This window comes from Mixophyes fleayi, chromosome 6, assembly GCF_038048845.1.
Source record: "Mixophyes fleayi isolate aMixFle1 chromosome 6, aMixFle1.hap1, whole genome shotgun sequence".
NCBI lineage: Eukaryota > Metazoa > Chordata > Amphibia > Anura > Limnodynastidae > Mixophyes > Mixophyes fleayi.
The window spans coordinates 129,388,427-129,410,314 of record NC_134407.1 but is presented as its reverse complement, the minus strand read 5'-3'; the positions used below and the strand labels follow the sequence as shown (position 1 = coordinate 129,410,314).

The 21,888-nt window shown below is 42.4% G+C and overlaps 1 long non-coding RNA gene and 5 other non-coding genes across 6 annotated transcripts; all 6 read left to right on the top strand.

Moving 5' to 3' along the window:
- Positions 1–13,990: 13,990 nt before the first annotated feature.
- On the top strand, positions 13,991–16,943 carry LOC142160394 (uncharacterized). Its single transcript, XR_012693199.1, has 7 exons — positions 13,991–14,097; positions 14,402–14,488; positions 15,293–15,345; positions 15,696–15,743; positions 16,129–16,195; positions 16,423–16,482; positions 16,869–16,943. It is a non-coding gene; the product is annotated as an uncharacterized LOC142160394 (long non-coding RNA).
- On the top strand, positions 15,459–15,550 carry LOC142095536 (small nucleolar SNORD12/SNORD106). The gene has a single exon (XR_012677800.1). It is a non-coding gene; the product is annotated as a small nucleolar SNORD12/SNORD106 (small nucleolar RNA).
- Positions 15,830–15,921, top strand: LOC142095537 (small nucleolar SNORD12/SNORD106). Its single transcript, XR_012677801.1, has one exon. It is a non-coding gene; the product is annotated as a small nucleolar SNORD12/SNORD106 (small nucleolar RNA).
- LOC142095539 (small nucleolar SNORD12/SNORD106) lies at positions 15,979–16,070 on the top strand. Its single transcript, XR_012677803.1, has one exon. It is a non-coding gene; the product is annotated as a small nucleolar SNORD12/SNORD106 (small nucleolar RNA).
- LOC142095535 (small nucleolar SNORD12/SNORD106) lies at positions 16,274–16,365 on the top strand. Its single transcript, XR_012677799.1, has one exon. It is a non-coding gene; the product is annotated as a small nucleolar SNORD12/SNORD106 (small nucleolar RNA).
- On the top strand, positions 16,540–16,631 carry LOC142095538 (small nucleolar SNORD12/SNORD106). Its single transcript, XR_012677802.1, has one exon. It is a non-coding gene; the product is annotated as a small nucleolar SNORD12/SNORD106 (small nucleolar RNA).
- Positions 16,944–21,888: the final 4,945 nt, after the last annotated feature.

Sequence of the window (21,888 nt, the reverse complement as noted above, 5' to 3'; positions counted from 1 at the left end):
CAAGTAACAGAGCAAAGCCAGTAACACATTGAAGAGAGCCTCGAAAGTGTACCCAGAAGTGGCGTCAGTGATGTAAGGCAGAAGTGCAAGCGAGGCAAAGGACCATGGTACTGGAGTGTGGAGAGCGGCCTGTTTGGATACAGCTGAGTACATGACATAACGTGTACGCCATGGATCCAGATGAAAGTCTATTTGCTGACAATGTTGCATTTACCTCCAAGGAAGCTGTCACCTACAACACCCCCCCCCCCCTCTTAGTCCATTTAGAATACTCAATGTCAGCATGCACCTAATACTGTGCATGTGAAGTATAGGCCGTGAGGCTTCTTGGCTTTTCCCTCCAAATAAATATTTACTTTCAATACAGTATAAATCAGAGGGCATATTTTACAATATGGTTGAGCGTGTATAACAAATGCAAAATAAAAAAAGAAAGCATTGTGTCCCATTTCTTGTTAGGATAATGATTCCAGTCCACACATTAGTTATGTGTGTGCTCAGTATTTGAACTCATGTCTGCTGTGTTGTGAGTCCAAAGTGCTAACCAGTGAGCTACCTGTGAGATTGGTATTTTGTAAGTAATTTGTGTGAATAATGTAGAGTAGTATTAAGTGTGAGGTGTCTGTGTAGCACGCATGCTGTATTGTTGGTGTTGTCTGTGTATTTTCATGTCTCAGGTTGGGGTAGCGGGTAGCTGTCCCCATTTGCATACAGTCATTCCTGAGTTGTAATCCAGACAGAAACCCTTCCTCTGTGTGGAGGTTGTATACACTCTTGTGTGTATCCTTTATGGAAGAGTATGCTATGCATTCATTTTGCTGAAAAGGCAAAGATGTATTCACACCACATACATTTTAATACATTCGTTATTCATGTGTTTTTAATGTAGCCATGTGCATGCATTTTGCATACTATACGGCGACTTGAAATCGAAGAAATCCTAAACACAGATCGTGAGCAATGTGTTTTTGACAAGTGTGTATTAGGTTAATTAGTAGCAAAGGAAAAACAACCGTCCAGAGTGTTGCACATCATTGTTATTTGTCAGTGATTAATGAGTAGAGAGCTATGTCGTGAAAATAAGCCCCAGGCATTTATGTTGTGTGTAAACAAACTGTTGGTCCCTCCCACAGTGGGCGTGAGGTTTGCATTGCTTGGCTTGTCGTCAATCAGTTGAGAGCCGTCGCTTATGCGTGTAGCATGTTTAAAGATCCGCAGGTGGGTGTGTTTTCTAACGTTTGCGCTGCTTATTTCCGTCACTTAGACCACATGGGGGTGTGTTTTTGCTGTTTGAGGTGCTTATTTCGGTTTACGTCACTCAAAGTATGCAAGGCAGATGCGTATGCGTTTGCGAACTTTGATGAATCGGGCCCGAGGTATGGAACTCAGGTGCTTTAAATAGGGAGTGTTGCCTGATCAGCCAATTAACTAAAAGGAACAGGTACTGAAGGTTTGAAAGGGCTGCGCATGCGCAGACCCTCAGGATGGTGGACGGCCACGGTTCCTAAACACACGGGAAGAAGCACTCACATTCTGGTGAGTGACAGTACCCCCCCTTTTAAAGGTGGGCACAGAACACCTGGAACCGGGCTTGTCCGGATTTTTGGAATAAAACTTCTTAAGAAGAGCTGGAGCGTTGAGATCTTCAGCTTTGATCCATGAACGCTCCTCAGGACCAAAGCCCTTCCAATGAACGAGGAAACGAAGAACTCCTCGCGAAATTTTTGCGTCCAATACATGAGTAATCTCGAAATCTTCCTCCTGATGAACTTGAACTGGCTGAGGTGCTGAAGGAGGAGCCGAGAAACGGTTGATGATGAGAGGTTTGAGCAAGGACACATGGAAGGCGTTGGAAATACGAAGGTTCTTAGGAAGTAGAAGTTTGAAACAAACTGGATTTATCACTTGAATGATCCTATATGGACCAATAAAACGGGGAGCGAATTTCATAGATGGGACCTTCAAATGGATATTTTTGGTAGATAACCAGACACGATCTCCAATTTTCAGTGGTGGAATAGCCCGCCTCTTCTTATCTGCGAAAGACTTATATTTGGCAGATGTCTTCTTTAAACAGGTTTTGACCCGAGACCAAATATTTTTGAAGGTTTGACAAATAGTCTCTACAGCAGGAACTTGGGTGGGAGGGAGGGCAGGAAATTCCGGAAAAGACCGATGGTGACCGTAAACCACAAAGAATGGAGTTTTGGAAGATGACTCATGGTACATGTTGTTATGAGCGAATTCAGCCCAAGGAAGCAATTCTACCCAGTTGTCTTGATTGGCTGATGAGAACATCCTTATAAAGGTCTCAAGATCTTGATTGACCCTTTCAGTTTGTCCGTTTGATTGAGGATGGTAGGAAGATGAGAGTGCTAATCATATGCCCAAGGTTTTACAAAGGGCCCGCCAGAATCTGGAAACGAATTGTACTCCTCTATCTGACACAATCTCAGACGGACATCCATGAATACGAAAGATTTCCTTGACGAAATGTTCAGCCAGAGTAGACGAGGAAGGCAAACCAGACAAAAGGACAAAATGAGCCATCTTCGAAAATCTGTCTACCACTACCCAAATAGTATTACAATTTTTACTAGGCGGAAGATCAGTAACAAAGTCCATACTAATATGGGTCCAGGGCTTGGACGGAATGGGTAGTGGTTGAAGCAACCCCGCTGGAGTTCTGCGGGAGGACTTAAACTGAGAACACAATTCACAAGCAGCTACAAACTCTTTGACGTCTCTCCTCATCGAGGGCCACCAGTAACTTCGAGAGAGAATCTCAAAGGTCTTGCGTTCACCAGCATGTCCAGAAAAACGAGAAGAGTGGAACCACGAAAGGATTTTCCTCCTAAGAGTAGGAGGCACGAGGGTCTTCCCAAATGGTAGCACTTTAGTGGAAGAAGCAGCCAGCGAGATACATTTGGGGTCTAGTATAGAGTGGTTGGGAACCTCTTCAACGTCAGAGGACGTCACAAAAGCTCGGGATAGAGCGTCAGCTTTCTTGTTCTTGGCAGCTGGTTTGAAGGTTATGATTAATTCGAAACGAGAAAAGAAAAGAGACCATCTTGCTTGACGAGGATTCAAGCATTGGGCAGACTGTAGGTATGACAAGTTCTTATGATCCGTGAAAATCGTCACAGGGTGACGAGCTCCTTCCAACAAGTATCTCCACTCCTCTAATGCTACTTTGATAGCCAGCAACTCCTTGTCCCCGATAGTGTAATTTTTCTCCGCAGGCAGGAGACCCCGAGAGTAAAAGGCACAAGGATGGAATTTTTGTTGCTCCGATCGTTGGGAGAGAATGGCTCCTAAGCCAACATTAGAGGCATCTACTTCTAGGAAGAAGGGAAGTGTCACATCAGGCTGTCGCAGAATGGGAGCAGAGGAGAAGGACTCTTTAAGAAATTGAAAGGCTTGGAGAGCCTCGGATGACCATTGCTTAGTATTGGCCCCTTTACGAGTCAGGGCCACAATAGGAGATGCAATGGACGAGAAGTCTTGAATGAAGCGTCTATAGTAATTGGCAAAACCTAAAAAACGCTGAATGGCACGAAGAGTAGTTGGCTGGGGCCAATGTAATACAGCATTCACCTTTTCTGGATCCATTTGTAGGCCAACTCCGGAGACAATATAACCCAAAAATGGAATCTGGGGCAACTCGAATGAACATTTTTCTAGTTTGCAGAATAATGAATTTTTCCGGAGTCTGGAAAGGACCTCTGCCACATGTTGGTGATGAGAAGGCAGGTCCTGTGAAAAGATCAATATGTCGTCCAGGTAGACAACGACACATACATATAACAAGTCCCGAAAGATCTCATTAATGAAGCCCTGGAAAACAGCGGGGGCATTACATAACCCGAAAGGCATTACTAAATATTCATAATGCCCGTCTCTGGTGTTGAAAGCTGTCTTCCATTCGTCACCGGACCGGATTCTAATTAAATTATAGGCACCACGAAGATCCAACTTGGTAAAGATCCGAGCTCCCTTGATGCGATCAAATAACTCAGTGATCAAAGGAATGGGATACCGATTTTTAATAGTAATGGCATTGAGTCCACGAAAATCTATGCAGGGGCGTAGTGATCCATCCTTCTTTTTTACGAAGAAGAATCCGGCTCCAGCGGGAGAGGTGGAAGGTCGAATAAACCCTCGCTGGAGATTCTCTTGGATGTAATCAGATGTAGCTTGAGTTTCAGGTAACGAAAGTGGATACACCCGACCCCTAGGAGGAGTCTTGCCAGGTAGAAGATCGATCGGACAATCCCATGAACGATGAGGAGGAAGACGTTCAGACTGAGCTTTATCAAAAACATCGGCAAATGAAGCATACTGAGGAGGAAGTCCCGGTGAGGAAGATGAGATGGAAGATTGCTGTATTTTAAGAGGAATGACTTGAGAAAGACAACGATGATGACATTCAGCTCCCCAAGACGTAACTTGAGGAGTGCGCCAGTCAATCTGGGGAGAATGACATTGAAGCCATGGAAGGCCTAAAACAATCGGACTTGTCGTAACAGGAAGAATTAAAAACGAAATCTCTTCATGGTGTAGCACACCAATCTGAAGCGTTACTGGAGACGTACTCTGAGTGATGAGACCATTGATGAGACGTGATCCATCTATAGCAGTCACAGTAATCGGTGTTTTCAAAGTAATCACTGGTAGGGACCATTGATTCACTAGGGATTTAGAAATGAAATTTCCTGCTGCTCCAGAATCAATCAGTGCTTGAGACTCAAAGGATTTGGTAGCAAAGGAAATCGTAACATCAAAAGCGCAAACTTTTAATTTCGTAGAAGATGGAGAGGACTCCAGGGACCCTAACTTCACCTCTCCAGAACTAGTTAGGGCCTGGCATTTCCCGATTTCTTAGGGCAAGAACTGAGCATATGTGTGGAATCAGCACAATAGATACAAAGTCTATTCTTTACTCTTCGGTTCCTCTCCTCTGAAGTTAATTTGGCACGTCCTATCTCCATGGGGATCACGGGAGAAGAAGCTGGACGAAGTTGAGGGGTTGAGCGAAGAGGTGCTTTAAATGAAGTTGTTTTCTCAGATTCCCTTTCACGAAACCTCATGTCTAGACGATGGCAGAGAGAAATCAAATCTTCTAATGACGTAGGTAGCTCTTGGGTAGTCAGTGCATCTTTAATTTTGTCGGAGAGCCCCTGCCAGAAGGCGGCAATTAATTCTTCAGTGTTCCACTGAAGTTCAGAGGCTAATATCCTAAATTGAATGACGTACTGGCCTACCGTACAAGAACCCTGACGTAAACGGAGAATGCTGGAAGCAGCGGAGGTCACACGACCTGGTTCATCGAATACACTTCGGAACATAGAAATAAATTTGGCACTATCTTGTAATACAGGATCGTTCCTCTCCCACAGAGGGGAAGCCCAAGCCAGAGCTTGTCCAGAAAACAATGAAATAAGATAGGCCACTCTGGAACGATGGGTAGAAAAATTTTGAGGTTGGAGCTCAAAATGAACTGAGCATTGGTTGAGAAAACCCCTACAAGTTTTGGGGTCTCCATCATATTTTGACGGAGTAGGCAGGTGAAGCGTGGAAGCCGTAGACACCTGGGATGGCACTGGGGAAACGGAGGAAAGCACAGGAGCTTCAACATTAGCTGTAACGGTCTGTCCAGATGTTCCTTGGGAGGCTAACGCCTGGTAACATTGAAGTAACAGCTGTTGGCGAGCATCCTGTTGCTCCACCCGGGTAACCAGATGCTGAAGCATCTCTTTGGCTGTAGGTTCCGAATCTGGGTCTGTCATGGCCTGATCTTACTGTAACGGGCACTAGGAGTCTTTACCCAGGGATCACCAGATGATGGGCTTACCAAAGCAGTATAGATGGTAATATGGTACTCTGGTAGCGGGGTGATCACGGAACAGGAGACAGCAGATGATAGAGATGCTCGTGAAAAGTCTATGACTAGCAGCACTGGTAATATATATGTAGTAGTACACGAGGAACTGAATGGACAAAGGGAACGTGAGGGTAGTCAGTGGTCTGCGTATAGCAAGTTGTACCACTGCTATAGTGAGGAGGAATGTCCAGCAGCAACGAGGAGGTGATGAGAGTCAGCGGTCTGCGTTTAGCAAGTTGTACCGCTGTCTAGGTGAAGGAATGGAATCCAGGTGGGGGTATCCGGGAAGTCAGTGGTCTGCGTTAGCAAGTTGTACCACTGCTATGTGTAAGGATACTGGAACAGGTGACTCAGGAAACAGGGATCAGTGGTCTGCCTCTAGCAAGTTGTACCACTGAATATATATGTGAGGAGGAGCACGGGGAGAGACTGCAATACAGAGGATACACGGGCACCCTGAACTTGATCCCACGATGACATGCACAATATAGTAATGACTGAACAGCACTGCACAATAATACAAAGTCTCAGGAACTATCCGGGCAAAAGATAACACAGTCAATGATGGCAATAGTCTCAGCGGATAGTAAACTCCAGAGGAGAACAACTCAGTCCAGCAAGATATGCAATACACCAGCACAGTCAATGAGAAGTATGCATACCGTGGTTCAGGAGCAGGCTGTCAGACAGGAGTGCAGAGATACCTGAACGGCTGGAGGCCGGCAGGATGCGAAGTCCCAGGAGGGTGGAAGCGGTAATCAAGTAGGTGCAGCGCACAGGTAGGTGGACCAGCAGGGATAGCAACAAATACTCAGGAAGCAGTAGTATGTAGAACTGGACTCCTGGAGAACCCTGAAGAGTAGAGATGGTCTAGACGAGATGAAAGCAGCGAGGCGTAGATCCGATGCAGACTGGCGAGTTGACACCGGCAGGAACACTGAGAAGCACGGAGAGCGGATCAGCTGCTGCAGACACGAGTAGAACTGAGGGATAGCAGCCAGCAGGACTCTGCAGGTACACGGAGGTAGCGGATAGAAATCAGCAGGTGCAGTCACGATGAAACACGGGAGAGTAGAGCTGAGCTGGAACTGTTGAGCACGGAGAGCAGCAGATAGGAATCAGCTGGTGCAGTCTCGATGAAACACAGGAGAGTTGAGGTGAGCTGAAGACTGTAGTGCACGGAGGCAGCGGATAGGAATCAGCTAATACAGTCACGATAAAACACAGGAGAGTTGAAGTGAGTTGAAGACTGTAGTGCACGGAGGCAGCGGATAGGAATCAGCTAATACAGTCACGATGAAACACAGGAGAGTTGAAGTGAGCTGAAGACTGTAGTGCACGGAGGCAGCGGATAGGAATCAGCTAATACAGTCACGACGAAACACAGGAGAGTTGAAGTGGTCTGGAAACCACAGGAGAGTTGAAGTGGTCTGGAAACCACAGGAATCAGCTGAGCTGAATACACGAGGAAACACAGGAACACCTTCAGAGGCTCATGGGGAATGAGACTCCAAGATCAGGCCACGAGGTATGGAACTCAGGTGCTTTAAATAGGGAGTGTTGCCTGATCAGCCAATTAACTAAAAGGAACAGGTACTGAAGGTTTGAAAGGGCTGCGCATGCGCAGACCCTCAGGATGGTGGACGGCCACGGTTCCTAAACACACGGGAAGAAGCACTCACATTCTGGTGAGTGACAAAGCCATTTTACATACCTGGCTAAAAATATATCTGACTGATATCCACTTATTATTTAGACATTAAAGGACTGGAACGGGAATTGGAGGGCTGTTATATACTGGTAGAGCAAATCTAATAAAGATGGTCCATTTCCCCAAATTACTGTATCTTCTACAATCATTTCCCGTTCTGATGTCCTCCATATCCATGGTCCCTTTAGAAAGTTTATTTGGGCAGTTAAGAGACCAAGGGATATATTTACTAAACTGCGGGTTTGAAAAAGTGGAGATGTTGCCTATAGCAGCCAATCAGATTCTAATTATCATTTATTTAGTACATTCTATAAAATGACAGCTAAAATATGTGTCACTCACCGGACCGTGAGTGCCTCTTCCCGGACATTTAGGAACCGTGGCCGTCCACCATCCTGAGGGTCTGCGCATGCGCAGCCCTTTTCTATACTTCAGTGTATACCCCTTTTACTCAATTGGCAGATCAGGCAACACTCCCTATATTAAGCACCTGTGGTCAACACCAAGTTGCCTGATCTTGGAGTCTCATTCCTCATGAGTCTCTGAAGGTGTTCCTGTATTACTCGTGTATTCAGCGCTGCTGATTCCTGTGGTTTCCAAACCACTTCTACTACTGTGGTTCCATACCACTTCTACCATCAACTGTATCATCATGACTGTTTGCTGATTCCTATCCGCTGCCTCCGTGCACTACAGTCTTCTAAACCACTTCTACGTTATTTTACATCTATGTGACTGTTTGCTCATTGCTATCCGCTGCCTCCGTGCACTCCAGCTTTTACTTCACTCACCTGCTTCTCATCAAGTCTGTTTGCTGATTACTATCCGCTGCCTCCGTGCACTACAGTCTCCTGCTTGCAGCTCGCCTGTGTTCATCATCGTGACTGCCAGCTGAATACTATCCGCTGCCTCCGTGCACTACAGTCTCCTGCTTTCAACTCGCCTGTGTTCAACATCGTGACTGCCAGCTGATTACTATCCGCTGCCTCCGTGCACTACAGTCTCATCTCATCTTTGCTGTGACTTCCTCGAGCCTGCCGCTTTCATTACCATCTGCTTCACTTCGTGATCAACAGCTCCTGCCCTGCGCTGCACTCCTGTTTCCCATCGCTGTTGGTTCCTGTGGTTGCTACGGGTTACCTCCGTGTGCCGCTGAGTCCTGCTGCTGTGGTCAGCGCTATCCTCCATCTCCTGCTGATCCACTCTCCACGCCTTCACGTGTTCCACTGGTCTCTACCCTCCTGTCAGCATTTGATTTGTATCTCATCTACTACCCTCTGCTGGATCATCTCCATTCTCCTGGGTCTCCTATGAGTCCAGTTCCACGTGTTGCTGACTCCTGTGAATTCGTGTCCCTGTTGGTCTACTCACCTGTGCGCTGCACCTGCTAGACCGCTGCCTCACCTATCCAGGGACTTCCTATCCAGGCGGCCTCCCGCCGCTCAGGTACCGCTGCTATCCCATCTGACTGCTACTGCTGAACCACGGTATGCATACTTCTCATTGACTGTGCTGTGTATTGCATATCTTGCTGGACTGTGTTTGGTTCTCTCTGGAGTCTGCTATCCGCTGAGTCTATTGCCATCATTGACTGTGTTATAATTGTGCTGGACTACTTCAAGAGACTTTCTAGATTGCAGACCTGCTCAGTCATTTATATCTATATGTATATCTATATTGTGCATATTACTGTGGATCGTGTATAAGGTGCCTGTGTATATCCTGTGTTGCAGTCTTCCCCTGTGCACCTCCTCACATATATATTCAGTGGTACAACTTGCTGATGTCAGACCACTGATCCCTGTTTCCGGTATCACCTGTTCCATCATCCTCTCACATAGCAGTGGTGCAACTTGCTGCCGCAGACCACTGACTACCCGGATACCTCCACTTGGATTCCATTCCTTCACTCAGACAGCGGTACAACTTGCTACCCGCAGACCGCTGACTCTCATCACCTCCTTGTTTCTGTTGGACATTCCTCCTCCCTATAGCAGTGGTACAACTTGCTATCGCAGACCACTGACTATCTTCACGTGTCCTTGTCCATACAGTTCCTTGTGTATTATTACCTCATTATTACCAGTGTTGCTAGTCATAGACTTCCTGAGCATCTCATCGGCCATCATTTCATGTTCCGTGATCACCTAGCTACCAGAGTATTCGATTACCATCTACATTGCTCTGGTAAGCCTACCATCTGGTGATCCCTGGGTAAAGACTCCTAGTGCCCGTGACAATATGATTGCTATAGGCAAACAAACCCAGTTTAGTAAATATACCCCCAAGAATTAGTCTAATAAAACTACAACAAAGTAAATCCAATGGGGGTAATTTTTTACTACTATAGATTTGATTGGCTTTTTACACTTGCGTGATTGGAAGATCACTTAAGAGAAAAAGGATATTCCACTATTATGGACTACTAAAAAATTGTGGCATATACTCCCCCAAAACTGAATGCACTCAAGTTGGTACATTTACCTTTGGTGTTAAATCTTGAATTTTAGCATGGTGTAGCTACCTAACCTTTTTCTATCTGGAAGATAGGGGGAATTAGGGCAATTGAGAGTCTGACACACAAAACAGCCGCCCCTTTAACATTTATTGAGGCAAAAGCGAAATACCCAGTTGTGGAGGCTTACCCGTTATTTTTTGTGCAATCTCAACACTATGTAAGCTCAGTGATTAGGTTGTTTTCTGATCAGGAGTGAAACCGTTCGGTCGATAAATTCTTAAGTTCTCCCATTGTCAAAGCTATATCCCTACATTATAACTACCTACGTGCCCATTTCAATCATTCTAGTTCCATTATAGGAATGGGTCTCTGTATTCTGTTTCTTAATAATTAAAGATTTGTCAAAGGCTCTGGGGACTTCCTGTAAGCTCATGCCCTGTTAGTATGTATACTGAAATGTTTTTTAATATTTTCCACAGTGCGTACTTATCTCCCCATCGTAGATTTTCAAAATTTCTGCCAACTTTCGTTGTAGCAGATGTAGCATGGAAGAGGCTGATCTAACACATTGCTTTTGGCAATGCCCCATAATTAGAGGTTTCTGGTTAAAGGTTAGAAGATTCGCATTAACCAATCTTAATTATATCTCTTTTATGCCAGAGAGGACAATTTTTGGAATATTGCCGACAAACCAGAAAACTTCTGGAGGTAGCAGATTAATTTTAGCCGTTAGGGCAGTAGCACGCAAAACCATTATCCATACTTGGATGCATACTAACCAACCCTCATCTCTTTTTAGAGAAACTATTTTATCTGCTCAGGATGAACTGGGTGGAATGGTCTTTGGAAAAAGAATACAAACTCGCCACTTTTTTGATATGTCGGAAAGTTATATTGCTCACTTACCATTTTCTACAAGACAGCAAATTCAAAATTGTATCCAACATACTACATGGAACAGACTACGAATTAGCAGATGACACCTCTATAAACTTTAGAGCCACTCTTCTCTTGGTTTTTGTGCTAATTTGTGTCTGCCTCCAGCTACTGGGTAGAATTTGTATAGCTGTATAGACTTTAAAGTATGATTGATAAAGTTTTTATTTAATGATATCTGAGAGACTAGTCTATCAACTGAATGTATTTTTTTACTATATTAGATAAATAATGATTAGCTTTAGTATAACATCACTAAGTCGTATACTGGCATCTCTCCTCCAAAGCCAGACTGAGCGCATGCAGATATGATTGACTGGCTGTGTGGACTGTCCTATAATATTAGCCAAACAGTTACATGGTGCAGACTGAGGACAATACGTTTGAGAGAAACAGGTGACACCTTCTCCAGGTGCCTGCAACACACTCACCAGAGGTGAAAACACCATCAAGGAATTTAAGACACCTCCAGTGCAGAAAGGTCAAACAGTTTCTGTACAACATGATTGGGAGCCCTCACATGACCCACCAAACCCTGACAATGAGTGCAGAGTGTAGTTCTCATTCTGACCAGATCTGGGGGTACCCAAGCCTAGATTTCAAGACACTGTCATGTAGAAACTACAGGCAAGCTTATCACTGTTACATAATTTATTGTTTCAATGTTATATTTACATAACCATGTTACATGTTGTATTATGCTTTAGAGGGGGATGAAGAATGTCTGTCGCTCACTGTCTGAATTTACCAGTATATCTACAGGCACCTGCTGCTCACCACAGTTGAGTTAATTTCCAAAGTGAAGGAGAATCACTTAAAATATTATAAAATACTACTAAAAGATGTCAAAAAAAATTGCCAGTTGAAAGATTTCTGTGTGGACTAAGCTATGTGCATTTTTCTGCTTTTTGCTTTATTCCACTGCAAACCAATTAAATACATATGAGAACACTAAAAATGTTGTTTTAATTTCCAGCTTCTCTACTTGAAATGGGTAGCAGAAATAATTCGAACTGACCGAAATATGGTTCCAGTGATAGCACATTTTGTTATATGTTGTGGAAGTGTGGGGTGTTGTACGGATTCTAGACTCTTTTTTTGACCCCAAGGTGTGTCTTATCGGTACCTCTCTGGAAGACAACTTAAATAAACTATTTTATAAGTATATATTTATTTTTGTGACCCTGACAAAAATTTATATAGCACACACATGGCTTGCTGCAGACTCTTGTGAATGATACAATGAACGCTACATGTACACTAGTAGAGATGCGGTACATAAATAACATAAGATTTGAGGATTGGAGTTAAGAAACACTGATCTAGAGCAAAGACTATGATTATGAATCTTGAGCAGGGCTAGAGCAAGATTATCATGACTTTATTGCAAGGTACCTGTATATCAGGGTTTATTATTGTATGTCTAGGGCAGGGCTCCAATATATCTTGAGCAGACTATATTGTGTTTTTAGAACAGGATTCCAGTGCAACCAGAGCAAGGCTTATCCTGAATTTAGAGCAGGGCTAATTATTGTGTATCTAAAGCAGGATTCCTATTTATCTAGAGCATAATCATATCTGTAGAACATGGTTCCCATTTATCCAAATCAGGGCTTGATATCAATAGCAGAGACTATTATTTTTATATCTAGAGCAGGAGTTATTATTCCATGTATATAGAACAGGGTTTATTATTGTGGATCTAGAACAGAACATTAATAACTCTAGAACAGAGATTAATATATCTAGAGCAGGATCGTTACATAGCTAGTGATTTTATAATCCTGTAGCTAAAGCACGGTTCTTGTGTATCTATAGGAAGGATTCCTTGCGTCTAAAACCTTATTTTGTGTGTGTATTATTGGAATTGTTTACCTAAAGCATTGGGTAGTATCTTGTATCTAAAGCAAAGATCCTATCAGGCCTATTTATCAAGTAGTGTAATTTAACTATACTTACCGTCATTCTGATGCAATTTGGAGTATTCCTCAAATTTATCAATGTTGCATCGCAGCAGATATTGTGGATATCTGCTGCTTTGCATTCTATTTTGTTTTAATGAGCATGCATCATAAAATAGTATGGCGACTGCTTCGTAACGCAATCTAACAAGTTCCGAAAAAAACAAAGCTGGCGTACATCATTGTAAATGAAGACTTCACTTCATTCTTCATTTATGTCCAGCTCTGCTCCGACAGCGCATGTGCGGAGGGATCATGTAATCCCTCTCTGTCACATGACATAATTTGTACTGGAGGATGCCTGTGCACAGGCTCAATTTTCGTTCAGGACATGCGCACATGCATTTTAAAGAGGAATAAAGAAAGGAGATCCTGACACAAGCGCATTACAAAGAGTATGTGGTATTTGTTTTAATCACAGAAACAGCAGTTTATCGGCACTGCTGTATGAGAAATAGTTCAATCGTTATCAAGGCAATAAGGATTAAAAACTATTTTGCATTTTTTTGTGTTGTGTTTTAAATAGGCCCCTATGAGAGCAGGTTTCGCATTTATGTACACAGTAAAGATAACAACGCTCCCATAGATCCAGTGTGTGTGGAGACAGCAAGGCATAGAGTAAGTTTTTTTTTTTTTTTTTAACCGTGCAGGGTTTAGTATCAAGAGTCCTAGAGGCTCTCGTGTATCTAGAGCAATATTTGGTATCCTATCTCCGGCACCTCTGCATCCCTTTACATTACGAATAGGCTCTGAGGAATCGCAAAACTAACGCCGCTCCAGCGATACCCGCACCTTATTCCTCATATTACACTGTAAAATGAAGACGCCGACGTGGCCTAAAATCCACGTAAAACCAGGAGCTCTTCGTAAATGGCGCGCATAACGTGACGGCACAATATACGGTAGCATTCTCAATTATAGCACGCAATCCACGCATGCGCAAGGGAAACACTACACATGCGCCTTGTCGCATGTCTGATTGCCTCTGACTGGTCGGGCGCATGGAGAATGGTGCGCATGCGTGTCAACCACTGGGTATAAAAGTCCGTGCGTGACTTCCGCTCGTTCTTTACTTGCGTTTTCCTTGGGGAGTGAATCTGTTGCAATCTTGTTTTGTGATATGGCGGTTTGCAGTGTTTTCTGTGAGGTACGTTATAGCGTGCGATGAGGTATCTGTTGGTGTCAGTATTCCTCACTGTTTAGTTAGTAGACTCTTTATTTATCGTGTATTTTCCCGCAGTGCCAATACGTGCCACGAGTAGGTATTGCATCGTATGATTTATACTATTGCTACAATGTGTTAGCGCTTGGGGGGACATGTGGCTCCTTGTGGGGGCACTATGGGTGATGAGTTGTGGAACAGTTCTTGTGGGTATTGGGTATCTTATGGGTCATAAAGCTTATGCTGTAGATTTGGTTAACAGAGCCTTTTACTGTATTTCTTATCACAGGTGCTGAAGCCAGTATATGAGTGTTTAACATGTGAGCGGCTGATGTTACTGCTCTCAATACCTGGTTGAGTGGCTTGTTACACAATGGTAAGTGATTCCAATTTATATGTCTGGATTTGTAATATATGGGAAATGCAATCTATTGAGACTTTGTGCTTTTCATACAGGTTTTGTAAAGCTTTTGTGCCTTATTGTAATCTCACAGTAGGGAGTATATTTTACTCCATAAAACTTGTCAACCATTGTCACGCTATGTACATGCACACCTCTTATTCTATATATGTTCACTGCAGTGTGATAGTTTGGTAACTGTTGTATGCAACTAAACTGTCTTGTGTCAACACCCCTAGTGTGGTGCTCTTCCGGGGAACCAGGTGTTCTATCACCATTTATTTATATAGTGGCACTGATTCTGCAGTGCTGTACAGAGAACTCGTTCACATCAGTCCCTGTCCCGTTGGAGCTTACAGTTTAAATTCCCTAACATACATACATACACACACACGCACACTACGGTCAATTTTGATAGCAGCCAATTAACCTACCAGTATGTTTTTGGAGTGTGGGAGGAAACCCATGCAAGCACAGGGAGAACATACAAACTCCATACAGATAAGGCTATGGTTGGGAATTGAACTCATGACCCCAGTGCTGTGAGGCAGGACTGCTAACCACTTAATCCTATTCTCTAGTAACCTACTCACTGTGCAGCGAATGTTCATGTTATTACGCCCTCAGGGCTTTGTGTATGACCTGTGTTTTCTGCAGTGTCCCCCACCACCATTGGATAAACTTTGATTGGCCTGTGATGCTAACAAGTTGGGTTTGTCATATCTGCTTGTTTGTGTTATAATTTGAGACTTAAATACTTGTGCTTCTGTGTATTTATAGGTAACTAATCTTCCTCAGAATGGTTCTGTGTAAGAGAACTTATACAATCACAGGTACGTACTGAAATACCTATCCTAAAACTAAACCTTTACAACCTTCACACCCTGCATGCTAGGATTTGTAGCCCAGCAATCCAGATTTAGTATGTTGCTGGGAATGTTTTATTGCTGATGTGTGTGATGACTGAACTTTTTTCCCCATCAGATCGACCCTGTTGATTTGTGAAGCTAATAAGCCAAACTTGTCTGACACACCAGCTTGTTTCTTATCCTTGTATTGTGATCCAATTTATGTACTTTTAAAATACTCTTGGGAGTCCTTAAATAGTGAATGCCAAACCTTGTTCTGATACATTGGCTTTGTCATTTGAGGCATAACATTTACATTAATGTTTCTGTTGTAGCAACTGCAGAGCAGCACTTTTGATAGCTGAATGGATTGGTATTGGCAGGTATGTATGATTTATTTTTTTCCCCCCATGCTCACAAAAATTACAACTTGACCAAAAAAAAGTCCAACAAGCTACTGTTTGGATTTGCTGATGTGTGTGATGACTGAACTTTTTTCCCCATCAGATCGGCAATGTTGATTTGTGAAGCTAAAAAGCCAAACTTGTCTGACACATCGGCTTATATTTGTTTTGTTTTTTAATATTTCCCCCTGCTGAACCTGGTCCTACTAGCAATGCTGATGTGCATGATTGAACATTTTTCCCCATCAGATCGACCTTGTTGATTTGTGAAGCTTCTAAGCCAGTTTTTTTTTCTGACAGATCGGTAGATTCATTTGTTATACAGAGTTTGAGATGTTATATTTATACAATGGTGTTTTTTTAGTTTTAAGGAAACAGTTTGCTGAGCAGCACTGCTGATGGGTACAGCAGCCAGACACATACAATTGCAGGTATGTACGGAGATCTCATTTCAAAGTAGTTGCATCTTACTTGCTGAGACTTGTAGTTGAATACGCTAGTTAAAACTTGCTGATGTGTGTGATGACTGAACTTTTTTCCCCATCAGATCGACACTGTTGATTTTTGATGCTGTTAAGCCAGTTTTGTCTGATACATCAGCATTTATATTGGTATTAAGGTGCATGTGTTGCCTGTTGCTAACACATTCTCTTTACAGGACACAACACACCTGTATCTTGTTACTGCAACCTCATGGCTTTTCACCCAGAAATATCAGGTATGTCAGTCAGTTTCTAAATAAAGGAAAGGTTGAATACTGCCATTACTTGCTGCCATCTGTTGTACATGATGACTAATTTTTTTCCCCATCAGATCGACACTGTTGACTTCTGATGCTGTTAAGCCAGTTTTGTCTGATACACAGATCAGCAATGTGATTATTGGCAGCTTCCCACTGAATTAAGGGGCCCATACTAAAATGGGACTAGCTGGTTGTGGGTTACAGTGCACTTGTACTGTAGGCTCATGTTGCATAAAACTAAAATATTTGTGGGTGGGGAGATTCTTCAGAGTTTCCAATACTGTTGACTGCAGTGTAATTTTAGTACTGCGTCATGCTCATCAGTATTCTTGTAACTGACACTTTCCTATTTTTCCCCACAGGATGTGTAATTTCTGGATATTGTGAGGCTGTCACTTCATCTGATGTATATATGTAATAAACATTTCAGAGAATGGCTTATTGTGTCCATTGTAATTTATGGTGCCTAATCTCAGCTGGCTAGTTAGTACCAGGCAGATATGCACTTTCTAGAACCGCATCTGAATAACGGAACATATGATGGATTCAGCATTTGGTATTGTCCATGGTTGTAGCCTGATCATAAGGAGTCACATCAGGCCAATGTTATGGGAGCAATGTTTATTTCCCCCCTCCTATCTTATAGATTCTGAACAAATTACTAGTACTTGCAGCTGGAAGTAGGAGCTGCTTTATTGTAAAGTCAAACCTCTGGTGTTACTGGCTTTTCCCAAGTAGATGTTTGCTTGCGTTTAATATGAACCAGCAAATTATATCAGACCTGAGTGTAGACTGGTTATCAGTAATTATGATCACTTCTATTAGGCTAGAAGTGCAGCTCTAATACTAAATTTGTTAAAGGGTCACTGTTTAATTGAACATATAGATTGATGCCTAAACATAGCTTCAAGGAGTCTGCAGTTGGGGTTACAAGGCTTGCCTAGGTATTACCTGGTGTAGGAAAGGTATTTAACATGCCTTTCTTGATAACTGAACCACTAAGTTTTGGAAAGACTTACCAATATGGAAGGCACTTGTGGAGCCTGCAAGCCTGTAATTATTATGCAAATATGGGTGTATGCTGAGCAGCATGTAACTTGAGATACATGTGGCTTTGTATACTAAAGCAGTAGATAATGCTCTGATGGGCAGCTATCAGGCAGCATGGTAGCGTGTTCAACACAGGATTGAATTCCTTAGGGTGTTGGGCCTGATAAAAATTGACAACCCACCTTCCTAGGAAACAGCCATCTGCTAAAAGCACTAAGGGTTGTTCCCAACACACATACCAGAAGAGTGTAGTGGTTAATAGTTAAATGTAAGATTTGTATGTGGCATTACTAGTCCTAGCAGCTATAAACTGTTTGGGTGAGCTGGTACAACTGAACCTGCAAGCATGCCATGGCATCAAAGGACTGCTAAACCCTATTTTCACAAACTATTAACCACCTAAATTCATGGTGGATATTATCTGGTTTTTAATCATTAAGATCGGAAAAAAAAGTTGGTGATGCTGAATCCTGCTTTGTTCCTAGTGACCAGCCAGAAGGCTTGAACTAACCAAGACATGTTTCTTTGGTCAGTAAGAAAGATGCCCAGGTTCATTAGTAATGGTTGGAACGAATGTGTTCTAACTGCAGTGAGCTAGTGATAATTGATACATTGACAATGAAGAGTTACTATTCATTTGATGGAATTCTTGAGGTGCTGTCTAAATAAAAGCCTTGGTGTGAAAAAGGACCATGTCACTGTAAGGGAAAATGTCTATTATAGGTAAGTGGTCGTGTCATTTAAACATTTTAAGACTGGTATCTGGCTTCAGATAACTACACAGCTCATTTTATAAGTGGGTAAATGAAAACTTAAATCTCCAGTGGGGACTTAAGAATACCTGCATATCGTGGGCAGGAATGTGAGATACTGATCTACACAGTATTATAACTATTACAGGCATATCCATTTTATTTGTAGTATCAAATTCCTTCAGAGGACATTCATAAATTGTCCTGTCTCATTAAATTGAGCAACATACCTTACTAATCCTGTAGATGAATGCTGATTTTATGGATGAGGTAATTACACCACATACCTGCAGGGGTTGCTGTGCCCAAGTCTTATAATGTTTTGCCCTGTATCTAACACATTAGGCAGTGCACTGTTTAGGACACAGCCTGGTTTTGCAGTACCTGGAACACGGGTGATATGTCAGTATTTCACTTGTGTGGCATAATAAAACATGCTATAATGTTTGGTAATCCCACAATAAGGGTTTGGGTTTTTTTTGGGGGATATTTATGCACATAGGGTCTGATTCAGAGTTTGTTGCAGTTGTGTTCACTTAAAAGGTCTGCCATTGTGAAAATATGGGCAATTGCAAAATACCAGTACTGTGTGCCTAACATCCAGACCATATCACTAAGGCTGTTTATAACCATTTCTTTTGTTTGCAAAATACATATTTGCTATTGAGCATCAATAAAATGTAAAAATCCTGTAATTCATGAGACATGGCTCTGTATGTGGGGAAATAAATTTGTTTAAACATGCACTCAAAAGCATAACACATGAATGAGCATGAGTAACAAAGGTGCTCTGCATTAGTGTAGTTTACACATACAGCCAATCATAAATGGTTATTGCTATGGCTGGCTGTGATAATCATACAATATTTGCACCTGCCCTGGAGCTTCAGCAAATGATACGGCTTAGACAGGTGTATTCATGTCTGTATCCTGGTCCACATATCTTTGGTATGAAAGAATAAAGGAAGCCAGAAATGGGAAGGAAGAGATGTGGAGGGTGGACACAACTAGCAACACCAGAGCCAGTAATGGAGGGGAAGTGAGAGGAGGAGACTGAGGCAGAAGCCCAGAGTTGAGGTGGATGAATGAGACGGGTGCTGGAAGGTAAGAGGAGGACACAGACTAGAGGGCCCCTTACAGCCTATGGAGGGGGCAGACTAATAGGGAACACCAGGAGGTGAGGGGTCTAGAAATATGAATGACTAGTAGTGAGCGGATTGGAAATCTGAAGGGAGAGCAGGAAAGGGCTGGTGAGATAAAAATAAGGGAGGAAGGAAAGAGCAGGGGAGTGTTTATATGGAGAAAGTGTAGACGATCCTGAAAGGGTGTGGTTTCAGGGATCACTTAAAGGTTTTAGGCAAGGGGAAAGCCTGATAGAATGATGGTGGTTGTTCCATAGAAGCGGAGCAGCACGGGAGAAATATTGAATGCGGGAGTGAGACGTGGTAACCAGATGAGAGGAGAGATGCTGGTCGTTGACTGTAGAGGTCGAGAGGCAGTATGAATGGAAATGAGGTTGAAGAAGTAAGGAGCTGATGAGGTAGAGAGGGCTTTGTAGGTGAAGGAGAAGATCTTGAAGATGATTCTATAGCGGAGGGGGAGCCAGTGAAGAGTTTGACAGGGTAGGTAGAAGTGGAATGGTGAGAGTGGAAGATTAGTCTCGCTGCAGCATTGTATGGACTGAAAAGGAGCAAGACAGGAGCGGAGGAGGTTGCAGTAGTCAAGGTGGGAAATGATCAGAGAATGGATGGGTCAGATTTGAGCAATATTGCGAAGAAGAAAGCAGCAGAATTGGGTGAGGCAAGACCTTTTATCTGCCCCTTCCCTCCTCTCCTGGTGTAATTGCCAGAATCGTGGATATCTGCATGTGTATATAGCCACTTATCTGGGCAGAGCGATTTCTAGCAAGGCACTTCGCAAACTGGCTCTGTGCAAGGCCCAGAGTGTTCAGTAGCCTGCTTTTGGAAGGTGGGATCAGTGCCCTGATCGTGGTATAAATGGACTACAAGTAAAGTGCTGTAGAATTGCTAAAAATTTCGGATAATTGATCCTGATGCTGAAACTTGTTATTTGCAGGTCAATGACTATAATCATGCAGCATTTTATTCACTTCGACATTTTGATTAGAAAATAAACTACTTGAACCTACTAAATTATCCATAAGGGTCATATACTTATATATATGTCCGACAGTGAAACCATTTGCATGTATGTCACTAGGGAGACCGTAAACAGCTTACATTTGGTGGATATCATTCCTCTTCCAGTTGGATTGCGTTATCTACTTTGCAGTCATACATACTTCCTGCCACAGTAGGTTGCCTTATAGTGTGCTGCATGCTGTACTCTATACTAGTGTCATTGGTAACCAAAGTGTTGTTATAGGAAGGTCAGTGCAGCCTTGCGAGTTGCACCACCTGCCTGCAGGGAATCAGCTGTTGAAGCTATGGTATGTGGAAGAAAGAAGAAAAAAAATGCTGTATCAATGGGAAAGGGTAATCTGATTCCTAGGTGAGAGCCCCACTTTTCAGATTTTAAATTTTTCCCCCCAAAAAATACTGCTCATGCCATGGGTGCTCAAGTACCACAAACAGGCCATGTTTTCATATGTGTCATCTGTCTGTAGAAACAGGTGGGATAAATAAAAACAAAAAGGGGGGGGGGTTTCCAATCCGCTCTAAGGTAAGGATAAACCTCAAATTTATATGGTTACAAATACCACATAACATGAGGGGGTGCTCTCATAACTAGACAAATCTAGGAATAGAGGAAATACAGTTGATAATAGATATCAACTGAACAAAGTAGTATGCGAGGCACTCCTATCCATAGAATTTGTAAATATAAAATCAATTTTATTAATTATTATTAAAAAGTTTTAGACAAATAACCAAATGTCATAACAATTGGCGAATTTAAAAATATATAGATGTGAAAAAGATTCAAATAAAGTGTCAGAGAAAATATATAAAAATTGACCCGTAGGGAGGGTCAGTTGCCCCTATTTATTAACGGATTCGTATGTTGGCTAAGCATAGCTCAATACATAGGGGTTGGTCTAATCTCTAATTGAGTGGTTGTTTCTAATATTAAATAATATGTTCGGTCTCATCAGGGTATAGATTTATAATATATTTCGCTATTGTTGTGGCCAACACAGGGTTAATATTTATCCCACATGAATTGGGATACTGTCATAGACACATCTGAGACACTCTCATATGTTGTTAGTGTATCCTTTGTAGGGAAAATATTATTGGGCTTGTAAGAAGAAGATTGTGACAAAGGTTTGTATTCATACACAGTGCCAGTAGCTATAATTAATTTCCACATACAATCCCAACTCTTATTTTTGACCCCATATGAGTAAAAATGAGGTCATATGTATCTGCGTGATATTATCCTGTATTAATCAATACATCCTTCATTCTAGAGAAAAATCTCTTTCAGTTTATTTACAGATTAATATCGGCAAAGGTTGTAGATAATTAGTCATATCACAAGGACACTATATGTGTGTAGCAAAAGTGCCCATCAATGTACATATTTTTTATTTTTTTTATCCAAACCAAAATATAAT